Source organism: Protopterus annectens, chromosome 12.part0, assembly GCF_019279795.1.
Source record: "Protopterus annectens isolate FY-2018-M chromosome 12.part0, PAN1.0, whole genome shotgun sequence".
In the NCBI taxonomy this organism is placed as follows: Eukaryota; Metazoa; Chordata; order Ceratodontiformes; family Protopteridae; genus Protopterus; species Protopterus annectens.
This window is the reverse complement of record NC_056746.1, coordinates 1,173,516,431-1,173,541,450: the sequence shown is the minus strand read 5'-3', so window position 1 is coordinate 1,173,541,450 and position 25,020 is coordinate 1,173,516,431. Positions and strand designations below refer to the sequence as shown.

Here is a 25,020-nt window from a genome sequence, read left to right as displayed (position 1 = left end):
CATTGTACCCAAACACCTGGCTAGATGTCACACAAGATAATTATCACAGAGTCCTGCAGGAAGGACTTATGGTGGCAGCTTCAAACGACTCAGTTAACTTTGGGTTGCCTGTTTATTTTTCCACAACTAACAGCCCCACTGACCATGGATGCTTCTCAGATTAGGTGGGGGGGCATTATCTGGAAAAAACTGTCCAAGGCATCTGGCAGAAACATGAGAACCACTTGCATATCAATGTCCTAGAGATGAGAGTGGTGCTCTATGCTTTGCAAGCATTCCAGGACTCTCTTCTGATAGGAACTATAGCAATTCATGTCAGTAGTGTGGTACATAAACAAACAAGAATGAACCAAATCCTGTCCCCTGTGTAGGGAGACACAACAAGCAATGAGCTGTCTATTCTCAACGTTTTCTGACAGCAACGTACATCCCAGGGAAATCCAACGTGATAGCGGACAAACTCAACAGAGCTATTCTGATGCCTCAGGAGTGGTCCCTGAAACAAGAGTTTGCGGAAGAGATTTTCTGCAAATGGAGCCAGACCTGCTGCAGCCTTTTCGCCATGTCCATGAATGCCAAGTGCAGCAGCTACTTTGCCCTGATTTCCCCCTCCAGGGAAGTCACCAAGGGATGCACTCGTACACAATTGGCACCCAGGACTATTTTACACTTTCCCTCCCTTTCCCTTGATGCCAAAGGTACTTCAGAAAGCCAACACATTGAGAAGCCCCTTAATTCTCATTGCACCATACTGGCCTCGACAGATTTGGTTCCCCTTTCTCTGGACCCATCTCCAGGAGGAACTGTGCATCCTGGACCCAGTTCCAGACCTTCTGACCCAATTGTCGGGGAAGTTCCATCCATCGATCCAGACCCTAAAAGTTGACAGCGTGGCTGCGCCAGTTCCACAGATAGCCAGGCTTCATGACATCTCCCTGGCAGTTAGACATATATTGATTTATTCTCATAAGCCATCTACCAGGAAACTGTACTCTAGCAATTGGAAAAAATTTCACACTGGGCCTGCAAAAGCAATATAGATCCCTTTATGGCCCCCATTACAGCAGTGCTAGAATTTCTCGCTAAACTATTTAATGAGAGTGTGGCAGCAGCTACAATTAGAGGCCAGCTAGCTGATGTTTCTTTCACATTGGGAAAATGGGGCTAAAAATCATGTCCCACAAACTCTGTATGGCCTTTCTAAAAGGGTCTTTCTTGCTGAGACCTCCAGTCAGAGAACCTCCAGCTCCATGAGAGCTAAACTTTGTTCTGTCCTCCTCAGTTTTGTCCCCTTTTGAACCTGCAGCATCATGTGACATAACATTTTTGTCATGTAAGACACTTTTTTTCTTGCTGGCCATTACCTCCACTAGATGAGTATCTGAACTCCAAGCTCAATCTGTAAGTCCTTCTTACATAATTTTTCACAAAGACAGCGTCTCCTTACGTATTAATCCTTCCTTTCTTCCAAAAGTGTGCTCAGAGACCAATCTAAATCAGTCTATGGAATTACCAGTGTTCTTCCCAAACTGTGGCAACACGTCAGAGTATAGATTACACCAGTTGGATGTACATAGGCAGTTGCGCTTCTACATGCATAGAACTAAAGATTTCAGAAGATCGGACCAATTATTTGTGTCCTTCTCAGAAAAAAATAAAGGATTGCCAGTCTCTAAAGTAACACTGTAAAAATGGCTCACAGGTTGTATTTTGTTCACATACAGCTCCCAAAACAGACAATTGTCAGGCAAAGTGAAGGGCCATTCCGCAAGAGCTATTGCAACTTCCTCTGCTTTCCAGGCCAGACTCCCTTTGGACTCGATTTGTGCAGCAGTCACATGGGTAAAGCCTCATACTTTTATCATTCATTACAAAGTGGACATGGCCTCCCAGAACAGGGCTTCCTTTGGGTCAGCTATTCTGAAGAGATTATTCCCTTGAGCCACCCAAGAAATAAGGTGCTAGGGATGCTGTCCCAACCAGCATAGAATGAAGGCGAGATAGGACAACATAACATTAAGAAGTTATGTACTCACTATAACATTCCATGTTTGTTGTCCATCTCGTCTTCATTCTTGCTTCCCACTTTCCTTTGCTCCTGGAGGATCGGGTGGATTATTATATCTATAATTGGATTATGGAGTCTATGTTTTCCTTCTGGGTCTTATTTAGACAAGTCGTTCATTGTTATTTGATATTTATGCTTTCTCTTGCAAACAGGATCTGGGTAATCTTCCCTGTGCATCATGGGATAGGGCATAGCCTCGAGCCAGTGGAAGCTCTCGAGCTATTGAATTAGGCTGAGTCGGAATCAATGTTCGGTTCTGAACCCAACCAACATAGAATGAAGGCGTGATGGACAACAAACATGGAACGTTATGGTGAGTACATAACTTCTTGTTTTCTGTGGGATGAGTACCTTATGTTCTGTTTGTTTCCCCAAGAGCAAAAGTCAAGTGTGCTGCTGTTCTTCATGCTGGGAATTGGAGTCAGTTTTATGACCCTGCGTTCTGCTGTGCCTAACTTCAGACAATCAAGGGGGTGGATTTTCACTCAGCCAGTGTTATGGATATCATCTGCTTCCATGAGTGACACAGTCTTCATCATACACTCATTCTCCAAACCTTTGGATCAAGCATTTACATGTATATTTTATTCTCCATGGGTATTGTAACATAGTGTGTGTGCGCCTCAGACTATTCCCACCCCCACCCCATTGAAAAAGGTGAGCAAACATAACCTCATCATTCCTTTCTTCCCTGCATCAGCTGTTCGAGTGCCCGGGATGCTCATCAAATCTAGGTTGTCTTAGTCATCATCAAGGCATTTTCCTTCTATGCCACAAAGCTGGTGTTGTTGAATATTAATAGAGAAAGTCATAATAACATTCCCTGAAGATTAATGGGAAAAGTCAGGAGAATATCCTACCATATACTTTTCTGTGATATCATTATGTTGTCCATATGGCAGGCCAAGTTTGATCTGGCAAGTTAGGACCTCCAGTCTTGGACATTATTAGTAATGTCATAGTGAGGTGCCAGGACTGGTTAAGCTTGAAGAAACCCATCTGGAAAAAGAATAAAATAGTGTGTTTCTTTTCTGAACTGGTATAAACTTGTGAAGTAATATGTGGTGTAGCAGCTGGTTATAATATTCATAACCAGTTCAATGATGAGATCTGATGGCTGTAAAACTAGAGATTTTCACTACTGATGTCCTTGCTTAGATCACTGTTGCAGAATTCCAAACTGTTGGGATATCTCACCAAATAACCTGCACATCCAGCAGGGATGCCAAAGCCAAAACTTTCCTTTGACCCAAGCCCTTGAGTGTAAAGGTACATAAGCAGATTTATGAGCATAAATCCACAGACTCTCACTCCCAGTTTGCACATAGGGCTCACACCCATCAGTCTGTTCTCTGCCTGCTCATTGGTATCATTGGCCTTCATTGGTTCAGATAACTGCACTTTTGGAGAACCTTCCTTTATTTTTCTCAACTGTATTGCTGTTGCCTTATTTAAATATTAACTAGGAGAGGCAAATGTGAATTCAGTAGGCAGATTCCCTACAAGGATCTGCACTCCCATTGCCTGTTCTGTGAAGGGGCAGAGCACGACTACTAGAATTCTATGATTTGTCAGTCCTTTATTGCAAAGACTGTAAGAACTCAGCTTTTGTTTCTTTAATTTCTACTTGGAAACTCAGATCCTTAAGCACCTCACCCAGGCAAAGATGGCAGATCCTTCTACCCTTGACAAACCCATCCATTTAAAAGAAAAAGTTTGAGGTCTAATCCTGATATTATGATTGCCCAGTCAGACTCTGACGTACCTGCAGAGGTTTCAGAACCTGTGGCATGCCTAATATTTGCTCATACCCCCATTAATGCAACCCAGACAGAGGCTGGTATGGCGTCTGATGATGTTCACATGTCCTAAATGACTGAAGTTACTGATAATGGTGAGAAGGAGGAAGCCAGCTTAATAATTTCTGAAGGTCCCAAAGGCATACTGCAGATCGTCATTAAGCAGAAAATTCCTGGATTGCTGTTTGAGGATTGTCGGGGGTCAGAACCTCAGAATTTAGGCAAAGGGAATGTCATACCTAGAAAAAAAAAAAAAAAACTTAAAATGTCTTCCCTCCCCTGACATCCAAATTAAAGGAGTGCATTCATTTTTAATAGGGCCTATTTATTAACATTCAGGCTCCCATCCTTTGCAGGGCCTGATACTAGAACCGCTTCTCTTTCCACCGCAGAAAATAAACAATTAGACCCTTCTTCTGAAGGTGAAGAGGATGAGTCAGACTCCCATATCCATTCACCAGGTCAAGTGACCTCTGATGATGATGATTCCCTTTCTCCTGACTGAATGGGAATTTAAACAGATTTCTGAAATTCAATATTGTTACTCTAACCTCTTGGAAATAAGCACCTCTGCTGCTGTACCTCCTGTTCTGGAGGCTTTCTTGTATGCTTTTGCATCCGCTTCCTCTGCACTGGACTCCCAGCCACCAGCTCCTAAAAGGCCTGACAGGTTTTACAAGATACCTGAGGACATGAACTTTTTGTACAAAAACCCTGTGCCAGACCCCTCTGTATTTTCCATGTCAGCATACAAACCCTCTAAATTACTCCGTGCTGCCGATACTCTTCCTTTGGATAAAGAGAGCAGAGCAGTGGGCAGGCTGGGGAAAAGTGTTTATACATCCTCCACTCTGGCCTTTAAAGCACTGAATTATAAGACTCAGTTGACTAAATACTTATCTATTTTTATCAAATTAAATAAAGCTATCTGCCCACTAAACAGTTGGCTTTATCGTTGGTGGCTCAGGCTCCCTAAGCAGCTATAGACACAACATTCAATACAGTTACGATGCAATGGAAGCTTCCTCCAGGACAGCTGATACGGAAGCAGTGCTATTGGACCACAGACTTTTCGACCCCAATGCAATTGTATATTTTTTCATGTTTAAATTTACATTTATTGTCTATGGGAGTAGCTAGTAGACTATTTGACCCCAGTTATTTAAAAAAAAAAAATGTTTTTAAAGTTTTATAAATCCATTTTATTCCTTAACACATCAGTCATGTTTTTTTTCACTGGAATTTAATATATTATGTTACTTTTTTTTATATGTAAATGTTAATTTAACATTTTATTTAATTTGTAAATATAATTAATTAGTTTTTTTAATGTAACTTTAAAATCAATATTATTTAACATTGCAGATATTATTATTATTTTAAATTAATAATAATATTATTATATGTATTTCAAATGCAAATGTTTTAAACAGTTGTATATCCTCATGACTTTTTTCTTTTTTTTTTTTGAGGTAAGCTTTGACATTTTGTCAGTAACTGTGGGTGCAGGAGCAGTATATAACATTTTTTCTTATTTTTGTCAAAATTGGCTTATTTTTTTCTTGCTTTGCCATTTCAGTGGAGTCAAACCATCCTTGATAGAACTGTCAGGGGTCAAAACGTCCCATACCCACTCCTACAGCTTTTGTAATCAGGAGGTATGCGTGGTTACACTGTCAGCCCTTTCCAGAAACTTAAGGCAAAACTCTGAGTCTCCTTTAAACAAGACCTTTTGTTTGGTCCAGATGCTGACAGTCTTTTCAAACAATTGCAGGAACAAGATAAAATTATGAAGAACTGTAGACAGATCTTTATTACTTCTGTGCCCAGATATCAAAGGAATTACCCTGCAAGACCAACTTCCTTCACTCACAGGGAATCCAGGCCCTCTCTCAAGGCCAAGAAAATGCCTAGAAAAAGATTCTACGACAAACCAGTTAGGGACTCTAGATCTGGGAGGCCTCCTTAGCCAGAAAGTGTGCCTAACTACTTTATGTCCTCCTTACCTCAATTTATCCCTTCCCTTGTCCAAAAAGCTAATCTCATCCCTAAAATGCTGGTTACTCATCACTTCAGACAAATAGTGCTTTTAGTCATCCAGAAGTGATATAGAATGACCTGGCAAAAAGTTCCTCTTTTCACTGGAGCTCCTCCTCCTTCTCCACAAAATCAGAAGTAGTTGCTGTATTCTATCATTCAAACTGTACTAGAGAAAGGCACAATAAGACTGGGTGCCCCCACAGTATGTAGGAAAAGGGTACTATTCCACACTATTCCTCATCCCAAGAAAAGAAAGAGACTGGAGAATCATTCTGGGTCTCTCCACTCTCAGAATCTTTCTTTCCTTGTTCCATCTTTCAAGATGGTGTCCCTGTAGTCTCTGCTTCCATTCGTCCTTCCCAGTGTCTTCAGACCAAAAGAATGCCTATAGCCACATTCCTATTCACCTGGTTTACAGGAATTTCAGAGGTTTTCTATTGGCTCATCACACTGTCTGTTATCTGCTTTATCTTTTGGACTCTGTAGCCTCCAGAGTATTCACAAAGTGTCTTGTCCCAGTAAAAGCATATTGCAGGTGTCAGGGGAATCCAGATATTCCATTATCTGGCTGGCCTGTTAAACTATGCTCCTTCTCAACAGGTAGTCTTGACTTGTTTCAAATTCTCCATGGCCCTACTTCTGGCTCTGGGTTTCACAATCAAAGTGAAAAAGTCAACAAATAAGCCAACCCAATACCTAGTTTTCTTGGGGGTGCAGACTAGACACCAAAGTGCAAAGCCTAACCAGTTACTTCCTTTCTCTTCATCTTGTACTGCAATGGAGATCCTCAGAGAGCACTAGGGCTCATGACGGCAACCATCCCCATGATCCCCTTAGCCAGACTTCTTATAAGGAAGCTCCATTAGTACCTGAAATCCACATAGTATCAACATTCTCATCCCCTGGGCATGTAGGTGCCTGTCCTGCCTCACCTAAAGAAGGAAATACTGTAGTGGATATTATAAATAAAGCTAAATCCAGGGTCTTCCCTTCAAACCGCAGAGACCGCAACACGAGCTGCACAAAGATGCATCAGACAATGCATGGGGGGCATGGATGTGCAGCCTGAAAGTTCATGGGCAATGGCCTACATATCTAAGATCAGAGTATATCAGTTTGAAGGAGATATGTGTACTAATTCAGGCCCTGCAGATTTTCTCACACTCTTGGAAACCAGGTCCTTTAAGAGTGTTCAAAGACAACATAATGGTCATTTGATAAATAAACAAGCAGGGGGGTTCCAGATCTTACCAACTGTGCAAACTGGCTCTTTTGGCATAGGAGCACACCACAAAAGCAAACCTCTCTCTCCAAGCAGTTTGCATTTCCTCACAGGACAATGTCCTGGAAGACTTCCTAAGCAGATCAGGGGAAGATCTCCACCAATGGATACTAAACAGGGAGATTTTCCTAAACATAGTACACGTGGGGTGCCACAGATGGATCTTTCTGCCTCCACTGACAGTAAATAACATCTGTTGTTTTTCACCAGAACCTACTGTCCTCAAGCTTGGAAGGTGGATGCAATGTTCTCTCCTTGGAGAGAGAAGTTCTTATGTGCCTTCCCTCAACAACTTCTTCCCAATGCGTTATTGAAAATCCAAAGAGAGTACCCAAAGATCTTACTTTGTGACTCCCTGTTGGCCAAAACAGCACTGCTTCCCCCTTCTGTTCCACCTAGTCAAGGACCCTCCGCAGAGGCTTGCCTCACCAGTGGACTTGCTTGCACACCAAAAGGACTCACAACTTCATCCCAGCCTGTTGCCTCTCAACCTGACATTATGGATGATAGGATTCTGATCCCTTTAGTGACCTATTTTCTGTGGATGTGCTTAAGTTTCTCCACAAGGCAAGACAACCTGCTACCAGAAAATCTTAATTAGCAATATGGAAAAGATTTACTATATGGTGTTGGCCTAAATATCAGAACTCACTTCAGACTAATACCCTAGAGATCTTGTCTTATTTATCTCATTACATCCGAGTGACGCCTCCAGGCGCATCTGTAGTTAACTCCTACTGACGCCTCTAGGCGTCAAATATTGCTTGTTCTTATTTGCTTCAATAATTCCAAAACCATGCTATGTACAAGGTTTTAAAATATTTCATCTTAAAGCTTACACAATGGCAAACCCAACTGCATTAATATTTGACCTCTGCCTAGTGCAGGTGAATAGATATTAACTGTTGTTTTCATGATATTAATTTATATAAATATAATTTTCACATTTGTCTAAATATCTCAACAACCAAGTAACACAGACAGAACTCCTTAGCCTCATATGAAAGCTTTCAGTTAGGTAAATAAAATGCTGCTGACAGTATATGTGTAACTTGAGTGTTTGCTGCGATATTGTAAGTTATTTGCAAAATATTACAAATGTAAGAATTACTGTGTTTACTGTGACTTGTAAAATTCAGTTTAAAACCTAGAACCTAATGAATACTAGCAGTATAAAAATAGTTTATGCTGAGGAGTTCCCCGGTTAGGGGTTGCCACAGCGGAACTCCGGTCCACTCATGATTGTCAGTGGATTTTTACGGTGCCAAGTTGCCAGTCCGACGCCCAACTTTCAACAAAGGCACATCCATTCATGCTCGCACCTACCTGCATGTCTTTAACATCACTCGACTGAGTGGAGGACATGCAGACTCCACACAGAAGGTGCTCCAGCTGAGAATCGAACGGGAGAACCTCTTGCTGTGCGGCGACAACGCTAACCGCTGCACCACCTCAGCTTTGATATATATATATATATATATATATATATAGAGAGAGAGAGAGAGAATGTGTATGTATGTGTATATGTATATATATAATCTATATATATAAAGCTCTGAATCTTCCAATCTTCCTCTGCTTGTAAGACATTGAAATCTGCAATGAGACTGAAACTTAGTTAAGACTCCAGATATGAAGCACAAATGTTAAGGTTTTCTTGAGTTTAAAAAGCTCACATACACTTCTGTGATTATTACTAATTGAAAGTTTTTTTGGAAAGTATTAGTTTTGGAAAGTCCAAAAGACACTTTGAAGGGAAATTTCCTGTTCAATGCACAGGTAAGATGTAAAGACATCCAATATTTTGCACATCTCCTGTCTAATAGTGTTTTTTCCTCATATACTTCATAAAACTTTTTTCTTTGTATGCTTTATCTGGTCACATGCGTGCTGATCTCTAAGTTGCTGTCATGATTGCCCATTTGTTCCTCATTGGGATAGGATTTCTGTACTCATTCATTCAGATATGAATTAAGAGATCATGAAACCTATTCATTCGTTGATCAGGTGAGATTGCTTCATTGCACAGCCAATCAACAAGGCATTCATGAGATTTTTGATACAAGTCTGTAACCGCCCCCCTTCGTTGCTGATGTAGACATGCACATCTCTGTAGTTGCTACCAGCGTTCATTAAGCAGCAGTGTGCACACACACATATGCAGCTTGTGATAGTTTCTGGGATCCCAGCTCAGGCAGCCACACATTAAAGTCTCCCAACACTGTGACCTAGTTGTTAGAACTGATTTCTACCTACCTTCTGGAACTGCAGGGCAAGCAACTCTAAGGTCACAGAGTCCCTAACCCAGGTGGGCATGCCAGCAAAAAAGTTACACCTTTCCTTCCTCCCCTAGCCTGACTGTTCCTGCATGTGAAATGCTAAATGTACTCTGGTCATATAGTTCTGGGTAGCAATCAAGGCTCTATCCCTCTGAATCACAGAGCCCAGTACTTGAGAGTGCATTTGGTAACTCCTCCTTGCACTGCATCATATCCTGTCAATTATCCCTGCAGCTTTTTTTTTTAATACCTTAACTGTGGGTTGAGAGTTAACTCAGTACTGAAGTGTTGTATCACTGCTGTGGTTGTCACTTAATCTTAGTTTTAAAATAAGAAAAAAATTAACTTGCTCTCTTTCTCAAAACATATGAGATAATTCTTTGTCTACTACAGTAATAGCAAATAATAACTCATTGCTTCCTGTTCCTATCAGTAGGAAATTTAACCCAGAAGTGAGAAGTCATGCTATTTATTAGCATAATTTCTCAGTTGTGCCTACAGACATAGATACAAGGCAACCTAACCCATGTCCTGTTACTGTGCATTATAAGCACCCGTGTTCAGCTGCTCTTAGTATCTGATCACTGAACTTTCCAGATTATATCCAATCATATGAACAGAAACTGCTAGGAGCTACAGCTGATTGGAACTTCTGGACATTTTGTTTTCTTAAAGGTATGTATATGTGTGTGTGTTTAATTTATAACAGGAAACCATATAGATTAGTGGGCACTGGTAACAGTATACACTGCTCAAAGCATAATACAATAGTATATTTTAATTATTTAATTTTGCCATTGTTGATATTGGGGATTGAGTACCATGAGGTAAGGTAACAATTTAAAATATATTCCTGTGACTGTATTTTCACCACTTTTAATAATTAGACATCACAGGTGATCACCACAACTGACGTTTTCTTTGGTGGGGAGAAGTTTGTGGAAGAAAGGAGAGTTAAGCTGACTGCAATAAAGGCAGGAAACCAGCTAGATTTGTGGGCAGTGATAACAATACACTGTGCACAGAGCATAATGCACTTGTATTTATTTTTTTATTTTCATTTAATTTTATGGTAGTCGATGTGCGGGTGTGATGACCTATTGCACCAAGTGAAAATACTTTACTGTGGGTGTTCTCTCACCACTTTTGGCGATCACTTGTTACAGGTAATTGCCAGAACTGTCTTGGGGGGGGAGGGGGCAGTTTGTGGATGAAAGCAAAGGACAGTTAGGGTGATTACAATAAAATGATTACTGCTGTAACTTGGTAGGGGTCAGAACAATGAATAGTGTCTAAGAGCTGCATGTTGAAATACATTTAGGTTATTGTTTTTCTTTCACTTTCTTCATAACCTAACATCACATTGGTTCAGAGAAGGTGGTCATCTTTTTGCAGGAGGTAGGGAGGCATAGTATGTGTGAAAACAGGTTTGCCTTCAAAATGTCAGAAAACAGTTGCACAAACTTGGAAGGTTGAAAGGCACTCTTTCAAGGTGTTGAAACATCGAATGTGATGTCCTATCTTGCCTTCATTCTTACTAGGTTGGGTTTGGATCTGATCCTCGTATCCATCTCTGTCTTTATATTCAGGCTCGAGGTCTTCTGCCAGCTTATGGTTAAACCCTATCCCAGCAAGCACTAGAAACTTCACCAGATGTCATTTGCCGCTAAACAAAAATTAGGTGCTTGTTTGCTAGCTCTGGCTAAGTATTACCTTTATTTCTTGTTCAATCTTTAAAAAGTGACTCTTTTACCTGTTATTTAACCTTATATTGTCATTACTTAGTAAGTCCTTTTCCGCTTTTGTGGCTGTTTTTTGCTGTTGGCCATCGTCTTTTGTTTAGGCCTTATTGTCCCTCTCTTGGCTCCCCTTTTTACAGTTAAATAGCCCGTTTAAGTTAGAGGGCTGTTATCCCTTTATTGTATTCCTTTCCTTGACGCTTTTTTATATACATTTCATTTCAGTTAGAGAACTGTTTTTTTTTTTCTTAGCCCATTAAAGTTAGAGGGCATTGTCTAACCTTTTTTCTGTCTTCTGGGCATAGCCCATTTAAGTTAGAGGGCTGTGTCTCCCTCTATTCCCCTTTGTATTTTTCCGTCTTTTCCTTCCAATAACTTGACCCTTTTTAGTTTAGAGGGTCTAGCTTTGGTTTAAAAAAAGAAAGTTGTTATTTCAGACTCTATCCAGTTACTTTTCTGTGTTAAAATGTCTAACAAGGATTCAAAACCAATGGGTTTCAAAAAATGCGAAGGCTGTGGTAAGAAAATGCCCTTAAGTGATGGATGCACTCTGTGTTTATTGCCATGGGATTGTCCATCTCCAGGAGTTCTGTGCTATTTGTCGTGCTTTTAATCACAGAGCACTCCTGGAAAGGAAGAACAAATTAATTTTGAAAGGACTTTTAAAACTCCCCTTCTCAGAGGCTTTAGAAGAAGATCTGGGTTTATCCAAAACTGACAAATCTCCCAACTCAAAATCTGACATATCTAACAAATCTGGGAATAGATCTTCCTCTTCCACTTTATCGGAACCAACAAAAGAGATTCCAAAAATCTCTTCATCAGCTCCAAAGCTTATCGGATCCGACAAATCATCCTCAGCATGGACACCATCTGCCTTGGTGCTGGTTGAGTTTGAAATACGGAGCCAGTCTCCAGCCTTGGAGCCGTTCTCCCCTTCACTCAGATCACCTGTTCTGCAGTGATCCAAGTCTCCAACCTCCTTGACTCAGTCTTCCAGGAGTCTTTCTGATGACTACATGGATTGGGTGGTACAGAGACTGTTGAGGACACCAGCGCTGTCCAAGTTCTTGTTGGATCCGACCACAGGGCTTCGGATCCTACCACATCCACCTGTTCTGCTCCCATTCCTCCTCTGATCCAACCCATGCTTTGGAGTCAGAAGATCCAGAGCTGATTGTAGTGAAACCCTTGGATCTGAGACCTACTACACAATCTACGGATATGACCATGGCTCTGACATCTTCAGCTCCATCAGAGTTGGAGGAGTCTAGGAGCCGATGCTCTCCATGCAGGTCCGGGGAGGTGAGTCAGATCAAACAGTTGTCCGATCCTTGTCTGTTGGGGCCTCGGCTCTGCTGACCTTGGCTCCTACTCAGCCTCGGGCCCATCATCTTTGGTTCTGGGGGGGGTCCCTCAGCTTCTTTGGATCCAGGGATATCCTTGAATCAGGGATGGGGGGCTTTTGAGGTAATGAGGAGAATGCCGTCTCCACAGATGGCTCCAATGACATCTCCAGATTTTCTGCTCCCAAAGCCTCCGGTGTCTACATCTATACCCCTGCATCCTCAGGGATGCAGAGATCCTAGGCCTCAGGATGCCCCACCGGGCACCCCCCCACTCTTCTGAAACCTCCTCAGAGTACCCCTCAGAGGCAGTCCCTCTGAAGAGACTATGCAAGAGGAAGCATTTAGACTCCCCAGAGGGAGTTCATTACTTCTGATACGGACCTCGATGAAGATGAAAGTCCCCATGGCCGCCTCCTGATGATGTCTTCTTTGGAGACATCCTGGAAATGCTAAAGCAGAGAGGTGGCTGGAAGTCCACCATTTCAACAGAGGAGTCTGTATACCTGAAGGCCTTTGGATTTCATTCCACCTCTTAGGTGTCTCCACCTTTTGATGAACTTATGGACCTAATTTCTTGGAAGGTGTGTGAGTCCCTAGATCAATGGAACCTGTTCCTAGGAGGCCAAACAAATTTATCACATCTCCTTCAGATAAGGTTTTTCTAACCAAGGAAGTCCCAGTAGATGCAATGATTGTGATGGCAGCCACCAAGAAGGAACTCTCAGAGACATCTTCTTCTGTCCATCCTCTGAACAAGGAGTCTCGGACAATGGACAGATCTGAAAAGTGCATTGTGTCTTTCCTCAGCGACTTTGTATTTCAGATTGCTGAACTACCTCACTCATTTTTCAAGGTTGCAGAGAGACCTCTTGAAAGAGCTATGAGATACTCTCCAAGGTTCAGTAGTTGAAGGCGTTCCAAATAAAGTATCCTATCAGTTCTGTACCTTAAATGCAGTAGTCATTGCCTGCATGAGACTCATCTTATATGCAACGAATGGATCAAGTAGAGCAGCGGGTCCTGGAATTTCCCTAAGGAGACATTCTTAGATGCGCTTGTGTGATTTTGCGGAGCCCTTTAAATCTTCTTTTGTGAATGCCCCGTTTGATGGCTCATCCTTGTTCTGGCCCAAAGTCAGGGACACATTCACCAGGTGTGAGGAGGAAGGAAAGACTCTGTCTGCCATAGGAATCCATTTTCCATGCCTACTAGACCTTATCCCAAAGGTCAGAAAGGAAGTGGAAAAATGTGGTTCTGAAAATCTCAGAGATCTTTTCAAGACACACGTGGTGAAGTTTCTCCCAGAGGCAGAGGGGGAAGTAGTAATGGAAGACACTGACCATGTGGCAGAGGGGGTCCTCAGAATCGAGGAGAAAGAGATTCTTTATTTGGTGACCCTTTCAGCGCTCCTGAATGGAGGCCTGACTGTCCAGCTCTGGAGGCAGTCGGGGTTCACTTATCTTTGTACCCAGAGGCCTGGCAACAAATAACAAAAGACAAATGGGTACAAAGTATCATATCCAGAGGTTACACCATACCTTTTTACCTTCCCTTTCCAAAGACAAAAAAGGTTCCGGGCCTTCCACCCAGTCAAAAAGGAACAAGCAACGTTAGACATTCAAAAGTTGCTAGACAAAAGAGTCATCCAAACAATCCCTGCAGACCAAATAGGATCCGGAACTTATGCAAAATACTTTTTAGTTCCAAAGAAAATGGGACTGGAGACCAATTCTGGATTGCATCAACTTAAAACAAATCAGTAAGAAAGACCAAGTTCCAGATGGTAACACTGCAGTCAGTACTGCTATTTCTGGGACAAGATGATTGGATGTGCTCTATAGATCTCCAGAATGTGTACCACCACATAAAAATGAACAGGCAATCCAAAAGACACCTGTGCTTTCGGCTGGGAGCCAGTCACTACCAGTTTTGAACTCTGCCCTTTGGCCTCACTACAGAGTGTTCACCAAATGTATGGCAGTAGTCACGACTCACTTGAGACATCTAGGATTCCAGGTGTTTCCATACTTAGACGACTGGCTGCTAACCACCACAACCAAGCATCTACTAATAAAAACAAGAGATACAACCTTGCAACTTTGCTCTCACCTAGGGATTACAATAAACTGTGAAAAATCTGCCTTAGTGCCTTCTCAGCATGTGGTTTTCATAGGGGCAGAATTAAACTCAACAAACATGACAGCCAGACTCCCTCCAGAAAGAATTTAAGCTTTAAGATACCAGGTTTCATATCTTTTAAGATACAAAAAAGTTCAAGCAAGGATGGTTCTAAAAGCCCTGGGAATCATGGCAGCAGCAATAGTTCTTATTCCCCTAGCATGCCTGCACATGAGAATTCTCCAGTGGTTGCTTTCCACGTAGTGGTCCATGCAAGACCTACCAATGACTCACAAAATAATAATAATAGAAACCTGCAAGAATGACCTTCGTTGGTGGCTTTACCCCACACAAGTGACTCTAGGTCGACCATTTGTACTTCCCCAACCACTGGCCACAGTGACAATGGACACCTGTCAGATGGGGGGGGGCATTCTCTGGGAAAGACAGTCCAAGGCACCTGACAGAATCACGAGGTCCACTTGCACATCAGTGTCCTAGAGATGAGTGTGGCACTTCTAGCATTGCAAGCATTCCAGGGCTCTCTTCCACTGGGAACTATTGCAATACAGACAGGGTCTATACTATAAGCTCGACCACTTAGCTTGTTGAACTCCAAAACGTCGACAGCTAAACGGCGAAAGCTTAAAATCACGAACGACCACTTACGCAAATTTTTTAATCGGGAAAGAATTCACTTGGCCGTTGTCAGGAATTTGCTCTTTTCCCCAATGTAGAGTGATCTCAAAGTTGGTATATTTAGTTAGGGGGGTGTAGGGGGCAAAGCCCCCCACTTTGTTAGGGTTTGGCAGTTTATTTTAATTTCTGATGGCCAAGCAAATTCTTTCCTGATGAGAAAATGCTCGTAAGTGGCTGTTCGCGATTTTAAGCTTTCTCCGTTTAGCTCTCGACATTTCGGCATTCGACAAGCTAAGCGGTCGAGTTTCTAATATAGACCCGACAGACATGTGAGTTGTATGGTACATAAACAAGGAGGAACCAGATCTTACCCCCTTTGTCAAGAGGCCCTGCGAGTATGGCAGTGGGCGACTTCCTCCCAACATTTTCTGATAGCAGTGCACATCTCAGGGAAATCCAACGTAGGCCCTCCTACACCATGGGACTTAAATTTTGTCCTATCTCGTTTAATTTTTCCCCCTTTTGAACTAGCATCATCTTGCAAACTGAAATTATTGAGCTGGAAAACCATTCTCTTGGTAGTAATCACCTCTGCTAGAAGTGTGTCAGAGTTGCAAGCTTTGTCTATAAAGCCCCCATACTTGCTTTTCCATAGGGACAGGGTGTTCTTATGAACAAACCCTTCCTTTTTGCCCATAGTATCTTCATAGTCAAATTTGAACCAAACTATAGAACTACCGTTCTTCTTCCCAAAGTACGAGAAACAGGACAGAATACATGTTACATCAACTGGATGTGCATAGACACTTACTTGCACAGAAGTACAGAATTCTGAAAAATCTAACCAGCTGTTTAATTCCTTTTCATACTCAAAGAAAAGGTACCCCTGTCTAAGGTAATGCTTTCAAAATGGCTTTCAGATTGCATAACTTTTATCTATTAGTCTCAGAATAAAGGTCTTCCCAGAATAGTTAAAGCCCACTCTACAAGCCATTGCAACCTCTTCAGCATTTCTGGCTAAATTACCAATTGATACCATTTGTGCTGCAACAACATGGGCAAAACCATATACCTTTATCACTCATTGCAAAGTCGATTTGGCCTCCAGGAATAAGGCCTTTTTTGGTTCCACGATTCTGAGGAATATTCTCCCTTGAGCCACCCAAGACGCTAGGTACTAGGGATGCTGTTCCAACCTAGTAAGAATGAAGGCAAGATAGGACAACATCACATAAAGAAGTTATGTACTCACCATAACGTTCCATGTGTGTTGTTCATCTTCGCCTTCATTCTTACATCCCACCCTCCTTTCCCCCTACCCTTCTTTACTCTATACAATTAGATTACCTTAATCTCTGACTTTCTTCATCTGACTGGTTCTTTCTGTGGTACACTCATACCCTTATTATCTGGGGAAGGTTCTAGTGCATGCTGTGATAGGGTTTAGCCACGAGCTGGCAGAAGACCTCGAGCTTGAATATAAAGGCCAAGCCAGATCCGAGGAACCCAACCTAGTAAGAATGAAGGCAAAGATGGACAACACACATGGAACATTATGGTGAGTACATAACTTCTTTTTTTTAAATGTTTGAATCTACAAGAGTGAATGCACACTAGCATTCGCTCTTATTGATTTGACATTTTGAATGGAGATTGCATTATAGTGGGGATCGGGAAATTTACCCTTTCCCTCACTGTAGTTCAATTTTGGACTTTTGTATATATAAGTAGCAGGGGATGTAGGGGGTGCAGGGGGGCTTGCCCCCCTGGAAAATGTTTGGAGGGCATAACCAGAAGCGCAGGTAGTTTCGGTAAGGTCTCATTCCTGAGTTGTTGACTTTCCTAAATTACCACTTTCGGTTATCTGATCATTTGGCATTTGGATTTTCTGACATTTTGAGTCTGGTAAGTGATCACTCGCACAAGTGTATTGCGAGAATTTGATAGTAAACTTTGAAAACATATGGCAGTTTTGTGATATAAGGGCAGTGTATGCATCTGTGAACAGCATATTGAAATTCATTGCTGAGGTTGCTATGCATTTAACTTTGTTCACAACTGTATATTATCAATGAGTGCAGAAAGTGGCTGTCTTGTTTTGGTGGGCAGACTATGTATGAAAGCAACGAGTAATTTCAGGATTCATGTGAAACAGTCATTTATTTGGCTATGTAGGGAATAGGAGTTGTGTGTATTGGTCCAAAAGAAAAATGTTGAAATAAATTGCTGTGGTCACTGATTATGGGGAAAGTAAAATAAGCAAATAGAGGTTTTCATAGAAGCTAGAGTTCTCTTTGGAATAGGTGTAGTGGAATGATGCAGGCTGCATAACATAGGGACTGCTACATGATCACTGCAGAATGAAAATTATGTAGCTTTTCTGAGCAATGTGTGTGTCTATCTAATAACAAGTTGCAGTACATTACTGTGTTTTTTATGATTTCTGTTTTCTTCTCACTGGTACATCAGAAGTGTTCAGAATGTGAGCATCATTTTTTGAAGGGTAGTGATGTATGAATGCAAGGCATGGTTCTAGGGTCACTTCAGAGTGATTGCTGATAAGGTCTGATGGATAAGGGCAGTGTCTGTGAAAGAACAGTGTGGCCATCATGTTTGTGATGCCTTCACAGTCATGAGTGATGTATCCTCCCAGCGAGAACATATTTCACTGGATTTCAGTATGTGTGCTTTATTCCCAAGTATCTTATTTGAGGTTCCTGATTTCTTTTTATTGTGAACTGCATTAAGGGATCTGCCATATGTCTTCTCATATAGAGCTAGTAAATCCAGCATATCAGAGGGTGTTTCCTCTTAAAGTCTAGTATTATACCTGATTTCCACCTGGAGGCTGTTTAACATCAGCATGAAAAGCAGAGTAAACTGTGATCCAGAATATACGTATGATAAGTTATATCAGACATAAAAAATCCCATTTATTTCACCAGAGAAAATATTTTTGTTTTAAAAAATGGCATGACTATGCTGCCATACTTTCATTCAGTTAAGGTGATTGTCTGAAGTTTCACTGTGCCCCATTAAAATTCCTCAGGGCAGAAAAGGTGTCTTACATGAATTTGTAGGAGATTACTCTCATGTTACTATTTTAGAATTTCACAATGAAATCTGAAAGGGGAGCAGAGGTGGGACGTCTTACAGAAAGGTACAGCATCAGTATATTTAAAGGTGTTCACTGTTGCAGTCTTTCCTTTTGCATTACTCAAATTTTAATTTGGCAATGCTGTTTTGAGCTTCTGCTAAGTGTTCAGAACATAGTGATACCCAGAATACGTGTATACTGAGGTGTAATTAGACAAAAGTAAAAACATATTATATGTCACCAGAACAAATTCAGTTGTAACTTGTGACTGCAGTGCCGTCCTTTCAAGTTGCTGTGGTCAAGTTCAGAGGTATGTTGCAGAGGAAGCTCTGAGGTGGTTAGAATTTCAGTCTTGTATTTCTTTTGTGACTGATCTTTTTTTTTTTAAACAAGAAACATCTTTATTAAATTATCACTTGTGACTTAGTCAGTCATGCATTTATATAACTGCAAACAAACAATATGGACACAATCCCAGTTGCAAGCATTTTGCATCACAAACCATATAGACATAATTCTGTCTGCAACCGTTATATATATCACTTATCTACACACTTTTTGTCAGTAAAACATTACATAGCTCATTCAAGCCTTCTTTTAAACCTCATTCCTCCCCTGCATGTATTGTTCCTACAATTCCCATTTTTCTTTTGTAATTTTCCCCTATCTTTTTCTAAAGATCCCAATTCCAGTTGTTTTATCTCTGTTACTATAGTCACCATTTCTAGTAGAGTTGGTTTAGACTTTGATTTCCCATTTTTTTGACGGCCACCCTAATTGAACTCAGCAAGGCCTTGCTATTTCTAGGCAATTCTGATTCTGTATCATGGCTCAGAAAACTCATTTCCCTAGTTACATCAGTTTGCTCATCCAGCATCCCTGACAGAGTAGTTTGCAGGGAATCTTTACAGTCTGCCAACTCATTACAGTCCCAGAAAGTGTGTTCCCAATTACCTCTTTCTTCCTCATCACACCTCCAACATTTGCTGTCTCTCTGAGGAAAAATTCTCTGGAGTCTGCTTGGGGTATAAAAATATCTATGTAAACATTTACAAGCAAAAATCCTAAATCATCTAGATTTTGTTGCATATTTGGGAGATGCACATGTATTCCCCGTTTGTTTCTTTGTGAAATGCTTATCTAGTCACTCTTCCCATTCCTTTCTAACCTCCTCTGATTGATTCTTATAGTTTTCATGCAATATTTTATATGCTGTACTAATTATTCCTTTTTTAATGGCATCTTCTGTTTTATATTCTACTAAAAACTCCACCAGCACTGGTCTTTCCTTTAGGAGCCACCTATTTCTTTCTCTTTGCCTGTACTCTGATATCAATCATTGATAGGGAAGGCAATCTCTAACCTGCAGTCCAAATAAGTTCTTGGTGTCTTCCCATTCTGTTACCCCTTTCCTTCTGTAGTTATTTGCTCCCAATACTTTGGTTCATTTGCCAGTTTTCTCCAATAAATTCCACCCCTCTTGCCTTTTGTCTGTACCCCTAGTTGCAATCATCCCTATTGGCAGAATCTCCTTTCTCCATGCCAGTGTTGGCTTAGTTCTTAAAATACTTTCTGCTACTTTATGAATATAATAATCTGTATGATTATTGTTCTACTGAAAGGTCTGCATCCAAAATCCCAGTCTCTCCTTGTTTCTTGAGCCCCCCCACTTCATCATCATCATTCCTTTCTACTTTGAATTAGAGTCTTCTGTTTGTGCTGTGTATAGCAGCCTTAACTGTGTAGCTCTGAAATAACCCTTCAGACTGTCTAATCTCAGTCTGCCTTGTTCTACTGGAAGAATCAGTGGTACTTCCTTATTATAGTGGCCCCAGCAATATAGTAACGTAAAGAGTGAGCAGGGCAATTAATCCAGTTTCAGATTAGTGTTTTAACCCTGTTTTATCAATGAGATGAAAATGGGCATTGCAGTGATTGATTTGATAACATGTTTTGCTATTGTGCCACGGTCAGTTTTACAGAAATACTAGTTTACTGATATTGCTGTGTTTAAGGAGATGCTTGCTGTATCAACTTGCTGTCAGCTTTGTATGGCACTTAAACTCTTAAATGAATGCTGCAATGTAGGACTGATGCTTTTCTGCAGTGATTGAAAATATATCTCAGTTGTCTCCTATTTTCAGTAATCCCTCGTTTTGCTCAGTTCTTTAGTCCCTCAATGTTTGCGTGACAGCAGGGTTTACAGTCTGTAGATCGACCTGAATTAAGCTACATAGCAGCACATAAATGCAAACACTGTAAACTACATAGGTTTTAAGAGAACAAGATTCAAGCACATGCTCATTATTTTGGGTATTTTCTCTTCAGATAATTTTTATGGTACTTCATTATTATAGCCAAAATAATGAGCATAGCAGCCTTGATGAAATTGAAAATGTCCTCGGCGAAATCGCTGGGGCCGCTATAATAAGGAAGTATTGAATCAGCTTATCCCACTTGACTCTTGCCATCTTACCCTCCCAAATAAAATCCTACAGCTCTGTATTAATCTCTATCCACATCTTCTCCTCTGGTTGCTAAAAATATGCCTGACCTGCGTATAAGACTAAAGGGACTAAAAACATTTTAACTGCTTGTGTCTTACTCTACATATCCATATAACAGAGCTTCCATTTTTTCAGTTTTTGTATTAACTTTTTAGTCTCTTTCCACACGTCCTTAGCTGCCACAGCGGAATCATTTTTTAATCCATACTCCTATATACTTAATTTTATCATGTCCCCATAAGTATGGATAAAACTGAACCAAATTGTGTGTGTGAGCACATAATTTATTGCTATTGCCTTTGTTTTAGCTTCATTAATTTTGTATCCTGAAAAGATTTGAAACTGTCGCAGAATGTTCCATAACACTGTAGTGTACTTTTTTGGTTTTGCCAGTTATATAATAATATCTGCAAATAGAGCCAGCTTTTCTTGACTGCCATACCAATTATATCCTTGAATTAGAGTCCCTTATTTTCTTTGCCAATGTTTCTAAATGTGATGCAAATAACAAAGGAGAAAAAGGACATCCCATCTGTCTCCTCTGCTCAAGCAGAAGTTATCAGAGAGGACCTCACCCACTTTAATTTTCAGCTGCGATCCCTCACATATCCTCATAATCAACCTTATAATTTTATTAGGGAATGCAAATGCTTCCATTGTCATGCTCATAAAGTCCCAGCTTACTCTGTCAAATGCTTTCTTTGCTTCGAGACCCACCAACAACAATGGTATTTTCTTGCATTCTGCTTTCCTCTAGGTTATCAATGTTTTGTTAATGTTGTTAAATGTTTGCCTCCCCTTCACAAAACCACATTGATCCATATCTATCAATTTTGTCATTACTGTTGCCATTGTTTTAGCCATTAAAGAGATAAACACTTTAAAATCATGGTTTAGCATTGAAATAGGCCTGTTTAAAGCTGGATCTGATGGATCTTTGCCCTCATTAGGTATTTGCTACCACCCCTTTTTCCAGGATGTTGTTACTTCTCCTCCTGTTAAAATACTGTTAAACAAAAGCTTCCAGATCTTTATCAGTTTTTATCCTCCTAGCATCCACACTTCCACAAGAATACCATCTCTTCCTGGGGACTTTCTTGTAGCTTGGCTATACATTACTATTTTTATCTCTTTTCCTCCTCCTCCTTTTCAACAGATAGGTGGAAACATGCCATTGTCTCCATTGTTATATCATCTCCTCTTGCTCCTTTAAAAACATATAGGCGGGAAAGTGCCCATATCTCATTTTTATTTCATTACCCTGCATTTTTATTTTGGTTATTATTGGTGCATAATCTGAAATAGTAATTGGGTGCATATCAAGACTTTATTTTGTGATACTATTTTAACCAGACTTTTCTTCTTCTTTCTTTTTTGTTACATTGCAGTGCCTGTATTTATTACAGCTGAACCAGGTGAAAGAGAGAAGAAGGGCGAAAGAAAAAAAAAAGATTAAAAAAAACCCATCAAAACAAAACAGAAGCACCTGTTTGCAATAGTACCCCATTACACTTAAAAATAACAGAAAACTTTAGTTTATAGCATGCAAAGAAAATCATACACTATAAAACTAGTATTGTTAGGAAAGAATTTTGTTTTAGTTACGGTTAACTTTCTCCCTCCTCTTCCCCATCCACCAAGTATTTTTCTGAACATAATGACATGAAATACATCATATGCTTTAAAGTACCCCCACAAGTCCAACAAAGTCCAAAAAATTCAATATTTCCAGATTTTCTTGTTCCGTCATATTTCTCAAATATAATTATTGCTTTATAATCCCACATTTGTCAGTTTCCAAGTTACTGGTTTTATTTCTCATCTCCATCTCCCAAATCCTGTCTCCTTCATATCCAACATACTTTTTTTTTAACACCTTTATTGAATTATTACTTTTGACATAGGCAAATCCATGTTTATATAAAAGTAATCAAACTAAGTTCACATTTACAAACATTATACTTCACATATATTGCTATATATCATATAACCTAAGCAACATTACATAAATTATTCACTTCCTGCTTTTTTGTGTTGAAAAAAGAAATGTATTTATTAAACCATCAGTTACGGCATAGGCAATCATACATTTATATAAATGAAAGCAAACCACATCGACACAATTCTAGTTGCAAGCATTTTACATCACAAACCATACTAACACACTCTCAGTTACAGACATACATCAATTTCATTTTCAGACATTACATAATTCATGTAAGTCCTGCCTTCTTTTAACCTCATTCACCATCTGTATGTATTATTCCCACAATTCCTTTTTTCCTATGTAGTTTGCTCCTACCTTTTCTAAAGATCTCAGTTCCGTTGTTTTATCTCTGTTACTATGTTTACTACTTCTAGTGTAGTTTTAGATTTTGATTTCCATTTTCTAGTAAGTGCTTTTTTGGTAGCTACCATAATTAGACAAAACAAGGCCTTACCATTGTCTAGCCATTCCAATTCTGTATTATAGCTCAGAAAAATCATCTCCCTCATCACACCAATCTGCCCACCCAGCATCTTCTACAGTTCACCCCGCAGGGAATCCGTAAAGTCTGCCAACTCATCGCACTCCCAGAAAATGTTGTTCCCAATTACCTCTTCTTTCCCCATCACACCTCCAACATTCTCTGGAGTCTACTTGGGGTGTAAAAATATCTATGTAAACATTTACAAGCAAAAATCCTACATATCCCTAGCTGCCACACCAGAATAATTTTTAATCCATACTCTTAAATACTTTATTTTATCATGCCCCCATAAATATGGATATTTCTGAGCCAATTCATATGTGGGTGTATAACTTACCACTGTTGCCTTTGTTTTAACTTCATGAATTTTGTATCCCCAAAAGATTTGAAGCTGTCTCAAAATGTTCTACAACACTGTAATGTCCATTTTTTGTTTTCTCAGGTATAAAATGTCATCTGCAAGTAGAGCCAGCTTTTCTTGATGACCATACCAAATATGTCTTGGAATTTCTGAGTCCTTTATTTTCTTTGCCAATGGTTCTAAATGTAATGCAAATAACAAAGGGGGAAAAGGACACCACTGCCTGGTTCCTCTGCTCAAGCAAAAATTACCAGAGAGGACCCCCACACACACTTCAGTTTTCACCTGCAATCCCTGAAATGTCCCCTTAATCAACCTCATATTTTTTTCAGCAAATGCTTCCATTGCCCTACTCATAAAGTTCCAACTTCCTCTGTCAAATGCTTTCTCTGCATCAAGACCCACCAACAGCAATGGTATTTTCTTATATTCTGCTTCCCTCTGGAGCATTGTTCTGTTAATGTTGTCAAATGTTTGCCTCCCTCCACAAAACCTCATAGATCAATATCTATCATTTCTGGTATTATTTTTACCATTCTTTTAGCCATTATAGACATGAACACTTTATAGTCATTGTTTGTTATTGAAATGAGCCTGTATGAAGCTGGAACTGATGGATTTTACCCTCTTTAGGTATTACAGCTACCACTGCGTTCTTTCAGGATGTTGTTACTTCTCTTCCTCTTAAAATACTGTTAAACAAAACCTTCCAGATCTTTATCTATCAGATTTTCCCTCCTAGCTTCCAAACTTCCACAGGAATACCATCTATTCCCAGGGACTTTCCTGTAGATTAGTTATACATCACCATTTTTATCTTATCTCTTCCTGTCCTAACCGCTATTAATTGAACCTCGTCTACCTCTAACCTTGGTGTATTTAATTCTTCAATAAACATTTCCATTTCTGTCTTTTCTTGATTTTCATATGTCACTGCTTTATACAGACTTTCATACAATTTCTGAAATATTTCTAATACATCTACAGGATCTCTTCTTACCTTCCTTTGTTATAGGCTCCCTAAGCTTGATGACAACCCTTTTTACATTATGTTGCTTGAATCATTGTGCTAAAAGATTTTGTGTTCTAGTGTTATTAAAAAAAACAGTTGCTTAACAGCAATCTTTCTAAACTCATGTATATTTTTGAAGTACTCCTTTATTTTCTGCTTAGCTTTCTGCAGCTGATCCTCCACTTATTCTGTGAGATTCCCTGTTCTGCAGAATTTTAACATTTTGCAGTCTCTCTAAATAATTCTTTTTACTTCTTAC

The 25,020-nt window shown here is 40.1% G+C and overlaps 1 protein-coding gene across 2 annotated transcripts in view; it reads left to right on the top strand.

Moving 5' to 3' along the window:
- The window catches only part of CTNNBL1 (catenin beta like 1), a 2,650,525-nt gene that overhangs the window by 2,255,037 nt on the left and 370,468 nt on the right, over positions 1–25,020 (top strand). The window lies entirely within an intron of this gene.